General features: G+C 40.7%; 1 protein-coding gene across 1 annotated transcript in view; it reads left to right on the top strand.

Moving 5' to 3' along the window:
• LOC117220547 (uncharacterized) overlaps window positions 1-17,172 on the top strand; it is a 140,170-nt gene that overhangs the window by 49,066 nt on the left and 73,932 nt on the right. The gene's annotated exons all lie outside the window — the stretch shown is intronic.

A 17,172-nucleotide genomic window follows, 5' to 3' on the forward strand; every position in this document is an offset into this window, starting at 1 on the left:
AAATGCAGACAATTTTTATGCGAGATACCAATTTTCTGCATCGATCACGAAGCATTGGAAACAAACAGCAGGTTCGTTCTTTCTTCAATCATCTTAATAGATAAAAAATAATACATTGACATTTTTAAATTCTTGAAAATTCTCTATTGTTTCGAATTGCAATTTTTTCATAAATGCATTTCTACTATACAGTCTAAATCGAATTAAATAATAAATAATATAATTATATATAATAATATATTATATATAATAATAATATAATTATATATAATAATATATTATATATAATAATAATATAATTATATATAAATAATATAAAATAATAATATATATAAATATATTATAATATAATTAAATAATAAATCGAATTCTCCCATAGTTATAAATAGACTGCGAATATTATTCGGTAAAATGATAAAAGAACATTGAACAATGTCGATATACTATTTTCGATCTAACAAAATTATTAAAGAAATAATAGCTTCCAAGTTACTCCAATCATTTGCAACAGATACAGGAAGTTATTATTTTGCATTGAGATCCATAATTTGGTTACAAAACGATGCACATTAATCGCTTTTAAGATCCGGTAATTATTAATTCATTGAAAAGATTGATCTTGAAAAAGAGAAGAAAATGAGGACGATACCCTGGATCGTTCCCAAACTGTGACGGTGAAGTATGAGTAAAAGTATTGAAATGGCAAAGTGGCACGGTTTGTCAGTAGAGTAATCGACGGCAGCCAGCCCCGGCCATTGTCCCCGCAGATCTATTCACCGATACACGGTCCCGATCGCGGTACCGCGATAGATTTATCGCGAACGGCTGCCAGAGGAGCACGGACAAATAAATTTCCAGGCATTTATTTATCCCCGAAGACTTTCTAAGGAGTGTCGACGGGTCTGCTCGCGCCGTGTGTTCTGCAAGGCGTGAATACGAGATGATGTCATGCAGGCGTTGCACCTTCTCCCCGGATCGCGCGTTAACGGTCAACGGAGACTCGCAGAGCTTCTGGATGATCTCATTGTTTAGCGGGATGGAACCGGGTCAAAGTGCACGGCGACTGGTAATTCGAGAAATTACCCCGAGAGCCCTAGAGACTAATTTCTAGCATCGCTGGCGTTGCAATGAAACATACTCGGTTTTCATTAATTAAGTAATATGATTGATATAATCAATGTAAAGACAACGGATACAGTTAAGAGCACGTGGATAATTATGTGGATAACATAGGAGCTCGATCGCGACTGCGTGGGTCCTCTAAATTACAGTAATTTCTCCCTAATTCGCGCTCAGATTGCGCCCAAAAATGCGCAAGGCTCGAATAATCGTATCGCCTCTTCCCAAATTGTCCATTTTTGTGAACAAACTGAGCGTCGATTAGGGAGAATTTGTATTCATACTAGTACTGTATTCACGTTTCCTCGTGCTCTGACAATATGCAAGTACCATAAACGCATCAAAATCCGCAGTCTAGACGAAATTTTAATTAAAGTATAATTTTAAAGTTGAGTATAATATATAAGTTCGATTAATTTGTGTGTTTTGCGTTTATGGGGATTTGCGTTTCTGTCTCCTTAATGAAGCTGCTTTAAAACTGAGGATTTCCTGGGTGATTTGGTAATCAACGTGCAAAAAGAATGTGATTTTAATTGGACACTCAGCAATATGCATCATCGAAGAATGTGTATCTCAGACGTGTCTTATCTTGTACACTCATTAAGGGATCAATACGATGGAGCACAAATAAATTTCGAATGAACATACATACGTGTTTGGATGTGATAGTGAATGGGAGACTGGTTGACACGTGCCAATGCGTCCAACGGGAGGTCAACAAGTATTTGTAATAAGTCCGCTCGGACTTATAAATATTATCTTTAATTTATGATTATTTTATTCTTTTTAGTTACCGGTTTTCAACAACTATGAGAACGAGACGCAAAAATCGTCCATTTTTGTGCGCAATCTGAGCGAGAATTAGAGAAACATTACTGTAATTATTACTGTACTTATATCGACGTTATCGATGATACACTAGATGATACGAATGAGTTAGAAATTAGCTCTTGGAGTCCTACAGTCATTAATAATTTAGCACGGTGTCACTGACGAGCAGCTCCAAAGGTCTTAACACATTGTTGACCGGCAATTTTACAACGTCTGAGCATAAGAACGCGAGTTAATTCGTGACCGGTCAACAATGTGTTAAAATTGTAGGGAAATGCACGCATAGATAGATATAACGTCGCCATATTTTGGAAATAGGCGACACGATATAACGACAGACGTGTATACATAATTAATAAACACTACAAATAATTGTAACCTAATGATTCTCAGATACTCTTGAGCCACAGTATTGCAAATACGTATATATTTAAGCTGTAAAATAAATGTTGCTGGAAGTAACAGGACAAAGAATTTAATGTTCGTTTCTAGATCAATTAAAGATCAATTAAAATTAGGTCTTTTGTGTCCAGAGTGTCACCGATGATTAGCATGCTGGGAGAAGTAATCTGGGAGAATTTGGTCCCAGAAATCTATACTCAACAGAGACTACTCTCTCTCTCTCTCTCTCTCTCTCTCTCTCCCTCTCTCTCTCTCTCTCTCTCTCTCTCTCTCTCTCTCTCTCTCTATCAATACAGTATAGAGTCTATGAAACCTAGAGTCAACGAAGTCTAGAGTCAATGAAACCGAGAGTCAACGAAGCCTAGTGTCAATGAAACCTAGAGTCAATAACACCTAGAGTCAATCAAGCATACAGTCATTGAAGCCTAGAATCAATGAAGACTAGTGTCAATGAAACCTACAGTCAATGGAGCCTAGAATCAATGAAGCCTAGAATCAATAAAGTGTGGAATCGATGAAGTGTAGAATCTCTAAACCTAGAGTCAATAAAGTCTACACCGTAGAACCCTAGAGCTAATTAGGTATAGAATTAATGAAGCTTAGAATCAATGAGGCGTAGATCAATGAAGTTTATATTTTAGAGGTTTAGAGTCAACGATGTCTAGATCCTAGAAGTCTAGTATCAAGGAATCCTAAAATCAATGAATTCTAAAATCAACGAATACTTAAATCAGTGAAGCTCAAAATCAATGAATCTTAATATCAATAAAGTCTAAAATCAATGAATTCTAAAATCAGTGAAGTTCAAAATCATTGAATATTAAAATCAATGAAGCCTAAAATCAATGAATCCTAGATCAATGAATCCTACAATCAAGGAAACCTAAAATCAATGAATCCTACAATCAAGGAAACCTAAAATCAATGAATTCTAAAATCAGTGAATACTAAAATCAGCAAAGCCTAAAATCAATGAATCCTAGATCAATGAATCCTGCAATCAAGGAAACCTAAAATCAATGAATTCTAAAATCAGTGAATACTAAAATCAGCAAAGCCTAAAATCAATGAATCCTAGATCAATGAATCCTACAATCAAGAAAACCTAAAATCAATGAATCCTAAAATCAAGTAATCCTAAAATCAATGAAACCTAGATCAATGAAGTCAAAACTCAATAAATCCTAAAATCAATGAATTCTAAAATCAATGAATCATACAATCAATGAATTCTAAAATCAATGAATTATAAAATCAACGAATACTAAAATCGGTAAAGCCTAAAATCAAGGAAACCTAAAATCAATGAATTCTAAAATCAAGGAATCTTGAAATCAATGAATTCTAAAATCAATAAATTCTAAATTCAATAAATCCTAAAATCAAGGAATCCTACATTCCTTGAAATCTAGATCAATGAATCCTACATTCCTTGAAACCTAGATCAATGAATCCTACATTCCTTGAAATCTAGATCAATGAATCCTACGTTCCTTGAAATCTAGATCAATGAATCCTAAAATCAATAAATCTTAAAATCAATGAAGTAATAATCAATAAATCCTACAATCAATGAATCTTAAAATCTAGATCACAGACCAATCTGGGACGGACAAAGTCAACATAAATCCTAGAACCAATGAAATCTCGGATCACCGACGTCTACAGTCAACGAAGCCTGGGTGGTCAGAGATCGTCTCTTAGAAGTCTGGATCAGTTGCCCCCTAAATCCATAAACCCCCTAATCTCAGAAGCACGTTCTCAAGGTGGCCGCCCTCGCTAATTAATCGCACGTGCCCGGGATCACTTGAAATTGGCTCGAGCAGCATGGAAACACATGGAGGCGAAGTCGGAGGCAATCTAGATCGTCCGAGGCATTTACTAGGGCAGTCGCATGGGAGCGGAGCGGTCGATTGGCAAAAGACGAGCGAGCCGTTTGAAAGTGGCAGCCACTCAGGCTCCAGATGCGCCTCCGACGACAGTGATTCTGTTTGTAGCGTGCATGTACCGATTAATCGGCGAAGAGTCCACGGGAGACAGCCAGGCGTCGAACATCCGATGAATCATCGAAACTGACTCTCCCGGCTTCGTTGCTCTTGTACTTGTAACTACGCCCGGCCACGGACCACCCACGACAGAAACGCGAGGGGGATAGAAACGGGACGGGCCGGCGGGCGGCGTAGATCGTAAACGATCCTCGGATCGTCGATCGATTTATTACTGGGCGACAACCTTCGTTCCCGATTCGAATCGGCCGCTGCGATTAATATTCCTTGTACGGCGACTCGCGGGTTCGCGGAACGGATCGCGGAAAATTGTGTCTGGATCGTTGACACGTGCATCCGGCGCGAAAAGCTTCGGCGCATCTTCCAGGTAGTAATTATCTCACGTGTGCGAGCGAAGATGCGGGCCGGCCTTCGTTATCCCGCAGTGCTTCCGACAGTGTAACGTTTAATTGATCCTAGTTCTTCAGTTTTTTTTTAATGGAGAAAGAACGCAGGTTGCAATTGCATCTGCATACGAAATTGCAGTCATGCATCTGAGAGGGTCAACATGTTGCTACTTTTATTTAACAGTTGAACTGTCAAATTAGGCAAAATGGTTTTCGATTTTTTCCTTTGCGATTTCTAATGTTAGGAAAATGTTTCTGTGAGGAATTTTTTTTATTCGACCATATATCATGGAATAGTACAATAATTTAACACATTGTGTAACTTAACAGAATGAAAAGATTAAAAAGAATTAATAATATAATGTATTAATTTGATCTTATTAAAATTATTAAAGGAAGAAAAGCAAGTTGTGATTGACTCCTACCTCTTGTGATTGATGCAGACGATTTTTATTTTGCATAAAGATCCGCAGTCTAATCATAATCGTAAAAAGTTTAAATAAATCCAATCTTGCTTACGCCTTGACTATGATGTCACCTATGCGTGATGGAATTATTTCCTGAGATTTAAAAACTAATTTGTACCCTATTACACGTATCTTCCTAAAATCAGAATCCGCAAAGCTTATGAATATAATCGATGCCATACTACGTAGCATTTCAGGTTTAATTTAATCAAATAAAATTCCTTAACTTCGTGAAATATCGTAGGTGGTTTTATGGCAGCGAAATGATTAATACTCCTTGTACGACGATCCCGGTGTGAAAAGCTTTAGGGTGGCGGACATCGGATGAATCATTTTAGAGCGTGGTAAGTCCAAATAGGGAGAAAAAATGGCAGAGTCGAAGGATCAAAAACGCTCGTAGAACGATTCCCGCAAAAGATTGATCCCTGCCGAAAGAATTCCGAAAGTTGGCGAATACCGTTTCCCGGAAGATCGGAGTGGGCCGAGTCACGATCGAGAAATGTGTTTCCGTGTGCCACTTGAATATCAAATTGATCTTGGCCCGTTACGTCAGGCCTAATGAAGAAGAGCCGTCGCGCAAATTGGGACACGGCCGCTGCGAATGCTAGCGACCGATAGTCTGTACAGCACGTGTGCCAACTGTCAAGGCCCGGTTGTAACGAGACGTCGAACACGCCGGCCGGTTAGTTCGGAACTTATCGAAACTCTCGGCGAAAAGTTCGCCTAGGAGCGGACTCTGCCCGTCGCGGGCCACCGCGAGCACTTTCATCTGGCTTGGCCGGCGGCCAATTTCTCTCGACGACGACCGGCAACTTTATTTTCGTTTCGCGAAAAATATTCGGAAAGTCTCCGGAGCCGAGGCGATCCCTCGCCGGGGCCCCCTCTCGCTCTCTCGACGAACGGCAGCGGCCGAATAACCCGGCTTCGGGCGAAAACAAGCGGGGAAAAATGGGCAAATATTTGTCAACGAGTCTCAAAGCCGCCGCTGGAAGTCCCGTCGCCTGACGGAACACGCTCGTTCGGATCAAGAGCAAACGAGCCGGCGGGCACCGTTGATAAATTACTTATCTCGGCGCTGATAACGGGGATCCTAATCGGTGAATCGAAATTCTTCGCTCGGCTCGCTGGTTTTCGGCTGTGGACCAACTCCCGGGGAAGAATCCGTTCCGCGAGAAACTCGTTCAAATATTTGTGTCATATTTCACGCTGAATCTACTACGCTCCGGCTAACCGGTTTTCTCGTTTCATAATTCCACAAACTTCGGAGACTGTTTAATGGAGTGCGATCGAGTAAATTACGTCAACGGGGCAATAATATCCACTTTAGAAAGTCTAAATGAATTCCATCTTCTCACTTTTATGGGGCAATGCGTGCCAGACGCTTTTGCTGGTCGGCGCGGCGTTAAGAATTCTTGAATTCGCACGGCCTCCGTCGCGGAGGGGGGGAAATGATTGCATTTTAATCGAAGGAATCGTTACAATAGAAAAGGTCTGAATAAATCCTCATCAATCTTCTAAAGCAACCCGTGTCAGTCACTTTTAGCGGTCGGTGGGTTTAGCGTTGAAAGTTGTTGAATTCACACGTGCTCCATCGGGCGGGAAATGATTGCATTTTAATTCGAGGAAGCGTTACAATAGAAACGGCGAAAGGTCTGGATACATTTTTATCAATCTTCCAAAGCAACGCGTGTCGGTCGCTTTGGTGCTCGGTGGGTTTAGCGTTGGGAGAGATAATTTTCGATGCTCGATTACCGGCTCCTATTTTTCGCCTAATGGAGGGACGAGTACAATGAGCATGATTTTCAGCGCGATAACGATCCTCTGAAACGAGGCAGGCCGACTCCCGCGGTGCCGGGCAATTAAGATCGCGGCGCGTGGAACAATCGTCGGCGCGGATCAATGATCGTTAACAGGGAGCGATAAGATCGGCGATTAATAAGGGTCGGCGAAGTACAAACGGATCGGTCGGTGGCGCCTGTCGCGAGCCACGGGGTCCCCGAACGCATTGTTCGGCAAACGTTCGAACCGTCGACTCATTACCGTCTGCTGTCCCATGGCTCGTTAACGCGGTCGCTGGAGGCGACCGGGACGCAACAGCTGCAGGTAACCTCGACGATTAGAGTGTCGCCCGATGCCTCCGACGATCGTCGTTCATATCAATTAGCCCCGTGGGCGCGAATCCGTTCCTAGAACCTACGACCGCGCATTATCGATGACGATCGCGCTCGGTTTATGGTCTCCCATGCCCGAGCACCAGCCAACGGCCGATGGTGGCAGACAGCCTGGCAGCGAGGCGATCCCTTTCCCGGTATTACCACGGGCCACGGGCCCCGTACGCCATTCGTATGGGGATCACAGGCTCGCCTTCCCCCCCTCCCCGCGCCGTCACATTTTTATGCCTTTCTATCATTTCCATCGGCATCTCGCCGTGAACGCTATGCCAAGAGCTCGGCGTCGATTCACCTTCTTCGTCCGTTGATTTACCCGCGATTCGATCTAAACGTTAATTCACTCGCGATAGAAGAGATCGAATCGTTTTCCATCAATATTTTACGAGCAATGCGGTTTCCTCGTTATCTTCGGGCTCGTAGAAAGTGACACGGTTACCGTCCGCTGCACGGTTATTTCTTTTCATTTTAGACAACCGAGCAGCGTCCTAATTATACCGCATTTTTAGCTGCTCGTCCGACGATATCTTTTACGGCTGCTCCGATTAGAAGAACGTGTTTGCCTTCTTTACGATTCCGGGCTTTGTCATTTTTTCTTTACTTTAGACAAGCGAGCTGGTAGCTAGTACGTCCCGCAATTTTAACTTCTCGATTTCTTTCGCGATCTGTAGGATCGCTTGGGGAAAAGAGAGCTGGGCAACATTTTTGTTCGGATCGCGGATAAAAGGTGAAGGCTAACGAGTCGAATTTTATTCGACGCTATTGGATAAGTATTCGATCGAATGAAAATGTATCTGTATAAAGATGTCGATACTGTCGAATTTGATCGAGTAAAAATGTATCTATATTGAAATTTATTCGTCACTGTCGAATTCAATCGAATAAAAAGGTATCTGTATAAAGATGTAATCGACACTGTCGAATTCGATCGAACAAAAATGTATCTATATCGAAATTTTTTCGACACTGTCGAATTCGATCGAACAAAAATGTATCTATATCGAAATTTTTTCGATACTGTCGAATTCGATCGAATAAAAATGTATCTATATCGAAATTTATTCGACACTGTCGAATTCGATCGAATAAAAATGTATCTATATCGAAATTTATTCGACACTGTCGAATTCGATCGAATAAATATGTATCGAGATACGAATTTATCCGAATAAAATTTTATTCGAATAAGCATTCAATTGAATGTGATTTTATTCGAATAAAAATGTATTCGTACAGGAATTCATACGGAAAACAATTGATTTGTCTAAAAGTGATAGAATATAAAGTGTCCCTTCATAGTTTACCGATTCATTTCTTCCACATTGCTTTTTCGAATTTTATTCGAATAAAGAATTATTCAACTGAAGAATTACACAAATAAAGAATCGTTCGAATAAAGAATTATCCGAGCAAACAGACAGAATAATTTATCAACATGATGAAGTATCACCAGACGATTTTTACGTCGAAGAAACGCCGTGTAAAAACGAGAAGAATGATTTATGTCCAAGAGTTTTTTGAATCATTCGAACAAAGAATTATTCGACTAAAGAATCGTTCGAATAAAGAATGATATTCGAACAAATAGACAGAATAATTTATCAACATGATGAAGTATCATCAGACGATTTTTACGTCGAAGAAACGCCGTGGAAAAACGAGAAAAATGATTTATATCCGACGCTCTCAAGAAAATGCCGGGACTCCCATTAAGTTCTCTCTTTAATTAACTGTAAAACACGGGCTGCTGGTTGCAGCGACGCGCCGGGTCGCAATCCGCTTAATGGAAAATTCTTTCTCGGCGGATCGAAACGGCGCAAAAGATCGCGAGTGGCCCCCGTTTATTGTCTCAGGAACGAGCACGGTCGTTAAATGCATTATCGTGCATTGTCCTCGTGGCTATAAAATATTTGAGACGCTTGGGTACTGGGCTGAGAAACGATCGCATCAACGAACTATTGCACTGTGAAATTGTCTTATCTCGCGAAACGCCGGCTAATGTATTCGCATTTTCTTTCGATCTCTAGCACAGCCAATTTGTTAGAACAAGTTCACACTTCACCGACATTCAGTTCGCACCCTTCGCTAGAAAAGGATCGCGGACAATTTACTGTCCCGGCGGAACGAGATCCCGCGTTGACTTTTGCATAATGGTTTGCCGATTTATGTTATATTCAGGAATAATGCCACGATCGCATGTTCTGCAAGAACAATTGTACTGTTTCCTAGCTATAGTTTGCAAAGTTATGCATGGGAACAAGACCGAATCGTGCAAGCTGCTAGCAAGTTCTGCAAGGAAACCGAGGGAATACTTTGGAACACAAGGAGTTAATATTGATTAAATAATTAGTAGAAATTGGATGTATAGTTGTCGAGATTTATTCGTAATCGGTTTCAGACTTCTTATTTCAATGTTGCCGAACTTCTGGAAAATCTGTCATAGAAGATGATTAAAATAATAAAAATGACGAAAGATCTAAATAAACAGTCTTCTTATCACGAGGAGTTAATGTTAATTAAATAATTAGTAGAAATTGGATGTGTAGCTGTCGAGATTTATTCGTAATCTTTCGAAGACCGTTTAACGATAAACTCAACGAAAACGACCGGCTTCAGATCTTTTATTTCAATGTTGCTGAACTTCTGGAGAATCTGTCATAGAAGATGATTCAAATAATAAAAATGACGAAAGATCTAAATAAACGGTCTTCTTATCTCTCACAAGGAGTTAATATTGATTAAATAATTAGTAGAAATTGGATGTGTAGCTGTCGAGATTTATTCGTAATCTTTCGAAGACCGTTTAACGATAAACTCAACAAAAACGACCGGCTTCAGATTTTTCATTTCAATGTTGCTGAACTTCTGGAGAATCTGTCATAGAAGATGATTAAAATGATGAAAATGACGAAAGATCTAAATAAACGGTCTTCTTATCTCACAAGGAGTTAATATTGATTAAATAATTAGTAGAAATTGGATGTGTAGCTGTCGAAATTTATTCGTAATCTTTCGAAGACCGTTTAACGATAAACTCAACGAAAACGACCGGCTTCAGATCTTTTATTTCAATGTTGCTGAACTTCTGGAGAATCTGTCATAGAAGATGATTAAAATAATAAAAATGACGAAAGATCTAAATAAACAGTGTTCTTATCGCTATAAAACAACGCGAATTAGTTACATTTCGATACACTTGTTCCACTCATTTGTTCCCACTATTCATTGTTCCGCTATCAATGTTATCATACGTGTTCGCACAATCGCGTTTCATATAATTAAAAGTGAACTCGTCGTGTGTATTATAATTGAATCGATTGCTTTCGAACGCCATATTCCAGCAGTTCGCAGTATGAACAGTGAACCGCAGTAGCGAGTTTTCCAGTCAGAATTCCAGAATTTCTGGAACAGTGGCCGCTCGGGTCTCGCGGAGAGCAGTAAAACGGAATCGAGGCTCGCCGGTCTATTTGCCGTCGGTATCGCGTCGCATTACGTGTTAATTATTCGAACGAGGCTGCGGCAACGGGCGCGTCGAAGGTGCATAAAGTGTCCACTGAAATTTACAGTGGCGTAAACCGGGCTTATCTCTCGCGATGGCACCGGGTCCGAATCTCGCCGGCACGGCAGTAAAAAGTCCGGTTGAACCGAAGCGGGAATTCGCGGTGGCCGGTCAGAGCGGTTACAAATTGGTCGGAGCAACGAGTCCACGGAGGTGTAAACCTTCGAGGCGGGGATCCCTCGCGGAACAGGGCGAAGGGAAATATTTTAAGCGCCCTTAAATGCAGCTTACCCGCGCTAAGGGACGTTACCGCTGTCGGTGCACCTCCTGTTATTAAATACCGGGGCCCCCAGAGCTTCGGACCACCCAAAAATCCTAGCGGTGGTCCGCTTAGAGTCCCCGGGACCACTGGCCATTTACATTATGGAGATCTGGGTCATAGGCGGTCTATATTCCGTCGCCCCGCTTTGCCACCTCCGCCGCTCAGAACTTGTCGTTCCAAGCGTCACCGATTTTTCTCGAACTTGATGGATTTATTGAACACTCCGCGGAGTTATGGCCCGTAAAATCTTAGCCGCTTCGCTGAAATGCTTGAAGAGATATTCATTGTTTAAAGTTCTCGTAAAATCGAACTCGAGGACATTATGTCGCTCGACCCTGGATATTTTTGTTAAACTTCGATGAAATTCAGTTCGCTTACAGCCATTCGCAAGATGAAAGTGCGCTCTTTCTAGACGTATAATTATATTTTTTGTAAACGCGACAGTGGCCAAGAATTTTTACGATTCTATGCGACCGGGGCGACTTCGATGCTATTCGACGTGACTTCGAGCAGCGTACATGTTCACTTTCTAATCTCTGCCGCTTGCACAATTTTCAAGCGATTTTCAAAATTCTTCAACAGAAATTTTCTGGAAGAATCGTACAAAATCACGGTACAAAAGGCCGATTTTTATTATGCGGCACATACTCAGATCCGAGCACCAACTGGACCCAGATACAATTCAAATCTAATCAATATACATGTTCCGCTTTGAACCTACGTAACTTCTACAATTTTGGAGCAATGTAAACAATTTTTTAACATAAATTTTCTAGAAGAATCGTACAAAATTAATATATAAAAGATCGATTTTTATTATGCGGTATATACTCAGATCCGAGCACCAGTTACTGACCCAGTCATAATTCGAATTTAATCAATATACACGTTCCGCTTCGAACCTGTGTAACTTCTACAATATTGGAGCAATTTAAAAAATTCCTTAACAGAAATTTTCTAGAAGAATCATACAAAATCAAGATACGAAAGACCGATTTTTATTCTAACGTGCATACTCAGATCCGAGCTCGAGTACTCGCGCATTACGGACAAACTATCCCGAGATTTCTTCTCAGCGCATTTTTTGAATCTTAAAAGAGATTAGTATTTCAAAAATATAATTAATACTCTTTCGAATCACGATCGCTCGTGCATTATTCACGGCGTGAATCAGTCGTCAGAATTTCAGGAATCGTACGGGATAAATCATCGGATAAGCGATATACGCGACGAACCGTGTTCGTATTGTTAGACAGTGAGCGTAGTAGATTAATCATCGCGTAGGAATGAGAAACGGCTTTCGTTCGACCGGGAGACGCGTGTGTGGTCTAGTTTACAATGGTAAGCGTCGTTATCTGCGTTATTGCCGTGAAATCCTTGAGCGTGTTGGACCAGTTAATAGAATCTGCTTGCGCAGTGTGTCGACGACCCCGCGACGTTTTTTATCGCCAATTTTCACGAGCTCCGTGCTCCAACTGCTCGAGGTTCCGTGCTCTCCGGTTGACCTTTCACATCGGAGCACAGAGTCGTAAAGCCTTCTCGAGACGTCGCGTCGCGACGCTTCTCCGAAATTGATTTGCCCCTCTACTACGGTGCCCTGTGGAAATCGAGCATCGGCCGGTTTTTCCCGCTGCCGTTTATCGTCCACTATTGAATTTAATTATTCTCGTGCCGCGACCGGTATCTAATCGCGGGTCGACTCAATAATTCCCCGTATTTACCCGTCCGTGTACATTGTACATAACAACGTCCCGACCGGCGCAGAACCGCGATACACATGTACCGAAGATGAAAGGACGGACAGCGATCACCGAGCTCGATCCGAACCGAGCGATCCGATTCGTCGCTATCGAACCACTTGCTCTCGAATCTGCGTAAATTTCCGATCATTCAGATTCTGCAATTTTCCGTATGACAGCATTGTACTCCGTTGTAACGATCAGCTGTTTATGTCACACGATCTTACAATGGAAAAATTCTTTCTACAATGGAAAAATGAGCAAAATTTGTTCTGAGACGATTTTTGGATCTTGTACCATGCTCTGTGGCATATCTCGATCTTGGTATGCGAACTTTTTGCTAAAATCGTAGCCAAGGTATCGATCAAGCACCATATTCGCGAGATATGACCGGGTGTGACATGAAAACCGACTTGAAGTTTCCCTTTAAAATAGAGCCGTTTTTCTTGACATCAGTGGTGAGGTTTTTTGGATATTTCAGAATGATTTCGTTGTTCTTTCTTATTTTATTGTATCTTGTCTCAAAATAGACACATTCAGCTATAATTTAAGCTAAGTTGGATTTAAAAAAGTCCCACGGGAACATAATTTATAATCGACTTTATGTTTACCTTTAAAAACGAGCCATTTTCATTGACGACAATGGTCGGTTTTCTTCGATTTCCCAAAATGATTTCGTTATTCTTTCTTATTATCTTGTATCTTGTATTGAAGTAGGCACATCCAGCTATAATTTGAGCTAAGTTGGATTTAAAAAAGTCCCACGGGAACATAATTTATAATCGACTTTATGTTTACCTTTAAAAACGAGCCATTTTCATTGACGACAATGGTCGGTTTTCTTCGATTTCCCAAAATGATTTCGTTATTCTTTCTTATTATCTTGTATCTTGTATTGAAGTAGACACATCCAGCTATAGTTTGAGCTAAGTTGAATTTAATAAAAGTCCCACGGGAACATAATTTATAATCGACTTTATGTTTACCTTTAAAAACGAGCCATTTTCATTGACGACAATGGTCGGTTTTCTTCGATTTCCCAAAATGATTTCGTTATTCTTTCTTATTATCTTGTATCTTGTATTGAAGTAGACACATCCAGCTATAATTTGAGCTAAGTTGAATTTAATAAAAGTCCCACGGGCACACAATTTACAATCGATTTCAAGTTTACCTTTAAAAACGAGCCATTTTCAGTGACGACAATGGTCGGTTTTCTTCGATTTCCCAAAATGATTTCGTTGTTCTTTCTTATTATCTTGTACCCTGAATTAAAGTAGACACTTGCAGCTTGAAAATAAGCTGAGATACATTAAAAAACACCGAGAGGCGAAGAATTCTCCAGCGTTTGAAAAATGTTTCGGAGAAGCTTCGCGTGTCATCGATCAGGACAAAATTTAGACAGCGACAAAATCAATTCTGATGAATAAATAATTGGCTCGCGTGTGTTATTTACGAATTCCAGGCACCTTTTTTACACGGCATAACTCGCGGGGAACAGTCGATGACCGGACAGCACGTCCCCGAAGGTTTCAATTACAAATTATGCGCGAGTCGCGTCTGCAATCCCGCCGCGTCGTACATGCGGCGAACACCAACTCTATTCAAATCGTTCGATCCTAGATCGCCTAACGGATTTCTATTTCAGACGACGGTTTTTTTCGTGGCGGCGATAAAGTATGGACGCCTCGGGAAGAGGACCCATTCATTCCCTTTGATCTGGGATCGCAAAAAGCGGATTAGACGGGCAATAAATTTGAACGATACGCGGTGCACTATCGTTAACGATCCCGCGAAGGAATCGGGGTCAGCCCGGGGTCAGCATCCGGCTGGATTTAAAAACGGACTGCAGCACCGGTTCCTCTGAATCTCGCTTGCTGATACGACACACCTACACCCCCCATTATTCATAGTTTACGAGCGTGGGCCCCTGCGAAAGGTGCGAGACTTGCGGCGTCGCATTCTTCCGAAATCCGAGCTCTCAATTTGAATTCTTCGACCGAGCTTGTTCTTCTGCACACTTACAGCCCTCTGGACTAGTTTTGAACTAGTTAACTGCTTAGCGTGGTAAGCATTTGCTCGAGAACATTAAAGCTCATGATCGTGTTACACTTTTACGTACGCGAACGTTTGAGTGCGCGCGAACAGTGCATTCGAACATTTTTGTCGCCGAGACAAAATTTCGAGAAATATTTGAAAGTAGAAAAACAAGTCTCGAAGAATTTAGAAATAGTCTCACAGTAAAATGAATCACACTAATTAGTTATATGTACTTCATTTTTATGAGAAAAAATGTATTCGACTGTATCTCGAAGGATCGTCGAATGATTCGACTGTTTCCAAGCAGAAACAAAGATCTCGAACAATTTCGAATCGCAACGATGACGTCTGCACCTTTTTTTCGGCACAAGATTGACGGGTACGTGTGCGCCGGACGATCGTGAAGCGTCTGGATCACTGTGCAGAGCGAATTCCGGCCGATCTGCGATTAGACTAGCAGCCGCGCGAAGTACGAGCAGCGCGAGCAAACCTAACCGGGCCGAACCCCGCGGTGATTCTTCTCGGATTCGACTCGCGTACTCGCGTAGACTGATCCGGAGAATTGTTTCTATTAAGCGGCTCGAGATCAAAGGGTCCAGATGTTGCAGTCGGCCATTAAGTAGATCCCCGCTCCCTGCCCGAGCGAAGATCGTCGGCGGAAGGTGCGTCGCGGTGAGATGCAAATTCGCTTATTAACGTTTATCTCGGCGAGGAAATCTCGCGACGATCCTCGGTATCGTCCCGGCCACCCACGAGCCGCCAAAAAAACCAACGGAAACAGGGGCAAATTTATGCTACCATCGACCACCCTTTCTCGTCCTCGATCTATCCCACGACAGGCTTCAACGTAATTGAAACCTTTGTCCCGCGGAATTTTCTGACTAAGATCATGCTTGATTAAGACTGATCATTTTCTAAATGAACACGAGCGTAATCAAATCCCTCGCGATTTCTTGTAACGCGATTTTCTTATAAGGATCGAGGTTAATTAAGACTGATCATCTCCTGAATGTCTAGGTCGGGAAGTTTGCCTCGTTAGCCAGATAATCATGCTAACTCCGACAAAGAGCATAATCAGAACATTCTCCGTAATTTCTTCTAACGCGATTTTCTTGCAAAGATTAGGGTTGATTAAGACTGATCATCTCCTGAATGGCTGGGACTGGAAATTTGTCTTGTCGCGCATATAATTATACCGACTCTGACCAAGATCATAATCAGACCATTCTGCGCGATATTTCTTGTAACACAATTTTCTCGTAAAGGTCGAGGTTGATTGATACCGATGATTTCCGCGTCAAAGGATGTCAATTGCAAAATACAAGAATTAAATAAAAATATACCTAGTTATAGTTTATATATATATATATATATATATATATATATATATATATATATATAAACTATAACTAGGTATATTTTTATATTTATTTTATTATTTTTTATATTATTATTATATTTATTTATTTTATATTTATTTAGGTATATTTTTTGCAGTTTCACATTATTAGACTGTGGATTTTATGCACTTATGTCAAAAGTGGGTAATTGGAATAATGGGGTAACTATAGTGTATATATATATATATATATATATATATATATATATATATATATATATATATATACACTATAGTTTCAATAGTTTCTATTAATTGAAAATAGTGTGACGATGTTTTTATTTTTTTTTTAATGTTTTCATTGTATTCCAATTACCCACTTTTGACATAAGTGCATAAAATCAAGTCTAATAATGTGAAACTGCAAAACTTTATCATTGGACTACAGATTTTATGCATTCTACACATTTATACATTTTATGCATTTTGTGCATTTATGACAAGAATGATTAACTCTAATTTAAAACAGAAAAGAGATTAAAGAGTATCGATGCATTACATTTGTCTCACTGGAACCATTAAAGAAACAGAAAAATTAAAAAAATTATCGTGGACAGTTTTAATCTTGCATAAAATTCTGCAGTCTATGCACCATCCTTCACGTGCCCAATAAATCGAGTTACATGGTGTCAGAATAAATTCTGAAACACGGAGGTTCGGATAATCGAGATCGCATCTAGAATTAAAAGATCATGCGACTAACAAATTTAGCCACCTCTGCCAAACATTTTGCTCGTGATTCTCCTGGACAATTACCGTAAATTCTCCCTAATTGCCGCTCAGATTCTACACAA

The sequence above is a fragment of the Megalopta genalis genome, chromosome 2, assembly GCF_051020955.1.
Source record: "Megalopta genalis isolate 19385.01 chromosome 2, iyMegGena1_principal, whole genome shotgun sequence".
Taxonomy (NCBI): Eukaryota; Metazoa; Arthropoda; class Insecta; order Hymenoptera; family Halictidae; genus Megalopta; species Megalopta genalis.